This window comes from Triticum dicoccoides, chromosome 4B, assembly GCF_002162155.2.
Source record: "Triticum dicoccoides isolate Atlit2015 ecotype Zavitan chromosome 4B, WEW_v2.0, whole genome shotgun sequence".
NCBI classification, from domain to species: Eukaryota; Viridiplantae; Streptophyta; class Magnoliopsida; order Poales; family Poaceae; genus Triticum; species Triticum dicoccoides.
In genome coordinates this window covers 158,054,459-158,057,036 of record NC_041387.1, presented here as the reverse complement: position 1 = coordinate 158,057,036, position 2,578 = coordinate 158,054,459, and the positions used below count along the sequence as shown (strand labels likewise).

At 39.5% G+C, this 2,578-nt stretch overlaps 1 long non-coding RNA gene across 14 annotated transcripts in view; it reads left to right on the top strand.

Annotated features, from left to right (window-relative positions):
• LOC119295547 overlaps window positions 1-1,933 on the top strand; it is a 5,886-nt gene extending 3,953 nt beyond the window's left edge. For 12 of the 14 annotated variants that reach the window (XR_005144099.1, XR_005144098.1, XR_005144105.1 and 9 more), the window contains one exon: window positions 204-1,933. This is a non-coding gene — a long non-coding RNA (uncharacterized LOC119295547). The remainder of the gene's footprint in view (window positions 1-203) is intronic. The other 2 variants (XR_005144095.1, XR_005144097.1) reach the window with 2 other exon arrangements.
• The last annotated feature ends 645 nt before the right edge of the window (window positions 1,934-2,578 follow it).

Below are 2,578 nucleotides of genomic sequence, written 5' to 3'. Positions count from 1 at the left end.
TTTATGTTACTATTTACTGTTAGAGTGAAGTCAACATGACGTGATGCACCATAAGAAGTTTACCTGTTTTCAAATGATGACTTATTTCAGAATAGTTAGCATAAGATGGCCCTCGTTCTTTTCTGTTTGAATTATATTTGCTTGTTCCGAATTTTGCAGGCATGTGGTGTGATGTGTTGATCTTGGTCTTGTTCTGTTTGCAGAGACACCTGATGATGTGTCAAAACCTGTCCTGCAAAATAAAGGAGCGTTGAGGATGATGGCTTTCATGTTCGCTTGGATGATGCTGGTTCCGTGGTGGCCTTTGATATGTCAGGTAAGATCTCGGGGTATCATATTTGCTGATTCTCCATTAGATTCCTCTATCCATTGCAGGGTGTGTCCTGTTGTGTTGGGCTTGGTGTGATGCGGGTCGCCTGTGCGGATACGCTGTGTTCGCGGGCCATCCGTGTGATATTTGTGTTCATCAATGCAAGAGGAAAGTAACTTGATAGTTTGAAATAAAAATGATTCCGACAAGATTTGGTCATGGTGCATTATTCTTAGGCTAACTTACCCTTTTCTTGTAGAAACTACTCCCTTTGTTCCTAAATATAAGGCTTTTTAGAGATTCCAATAAGGGACTACATACGGAGCAAAATGAGTGAATCTACACTCTAAAATATGTCTATATACATCCGTATGTAGCATGTGTTGAAATATCTAAAAAGAGTTATATTTAGAAACAGAGGGAGTAGAATGATATGTCCAGAGAACAAACGTGCATGTAAATTTGGTACACAGTTTCAGTACATGTGCATTTCATTACAGTTATAAGTAGGTTTCTAGCATGCTTTTATTTGAGGTCTTTGCTAAGTGGTGTGTGTGGCTGAATTAGATGGAAATCCTTCCATTGGTTATTGCTGGTCATATAGAGATTACCTTTGATTTCCTATATGGTGTACTTGGGTCCAGTTCTCTTGAGAAAATTTGATGTAGCTTCTGCATTAATTAGCCTGGTCGGTATCATTTGTTGAACTATCAAGCTATATAGTCACATGCTATCTTGCAGAAGGCATCAGTAATCTATCAAAAGTAGAGCCATAATAACTTCATTCAGTCAAGACTTTATTACAAGAATTTCCAACCGATAATAAGATCCTGGTTTTCAGTAATGCTTGTATAATGAGGGACATTCTCAAAACTATATATTTTTATTCATTAAATATTATTTCAATTTTTATTACTCAGTGTGCAACTCCTTAAAGCTACGATGTTTGAAAAATAAATTGGGTAGTATTATGAGGTATATGTTTGACACAATTGATGCTGAACCACTGGAAATTTATGGCCCCGTTGGAACACATGGGCACCTAATTATAGATTATTTGCAGCTAATACTTGTTCTCACCTTCTGATTTTTTATTCACACCATGTTTCAAGAGACCATGTGCAGCTCCATAGATGACAACAAGCTTGGCCTGTCTTTTCATCGAGTTTTGTTGAGCAACTGAAATTTTTGTGCTTGCTGGCGTGTCTTTTTAGCATCACTTTTTGGTCATTTGGTGAATCTGTATAGATGATTGTAGGAGTCTCTGAGTGTAAATACATATAGTTAAATAAGGTGTTCACCTGACTGGAGGGATCTTATTTGTATCATCATGATTTTGTTCATGTTTCCTTTGAGAGATGATGTAGGTTTCATCTTGATGCTGACTTCTCTCATTGACATGTTAGCCTGCTACAACTACACTTCAGAGGACGAGCGCACAGGATTACCAGGCACCATTTCATCCAAGCTAGATTGTGACCCCTTTAACTCATGATGCCTATCCCGTCAAGTCCAACATCAGTTGAATGTTTGAAACATTGTCCGACTCACCTAGACACCACATACGACCTTTGTATCCGCTAATATCTTTTCTGCAAATCTCTGGTTGAGCTATTCTCTTTCTTTTCGTAACTTTATTGATGAAAATGCACCGTGTCCACATAAATCTCCGGTGTGTTCTTATCTCTATATGGCATACCTGTTTTTCTATCTACAAGGCTGTATATGTGCTTTCCCATCAGAAATAAGATTAAATGAGTAATAGGGGTTGGGGAAGTAACAGAGAGGATAACAAATCTATCTTGTATACGAGTCCTGAGCTATGTACATATGAGGAGAATGTGTAATCACATGCTTGTTGTTACTCTGTTAAGAGAGAGCTGCTAGCTCATACTTAAGAGTAAATGTACTTAACAATTGCCACCGGTTGTACCACCGCCTGTGCCGGTTGCAACTCCCGGCTTTGCCAGTTGTAGCACTTCCCTTCGCCACTTGTAGCAAAATTAGATGGCGGTTGCAACAAAAATGCCGCCGCCGCCATATGGTTCGCGTTGTGAACGCGAATGGTTGTAGCAAGTCTAATCGCTGGTCGTAGAAAAAGTGGATGAAGGTTGAAGAAAAACCATTGTTGTCACCGTCGCGGGTCACATCATATCATCGCCGCTCGTAACAAAAGCTGACAAAGGTTGAAGCAAAATCGTTGTCGTCGTTATCATGGGCCGCAGGTCGTGACATCGACATGAATGGTTGTAGCAATTTCAATCGCCG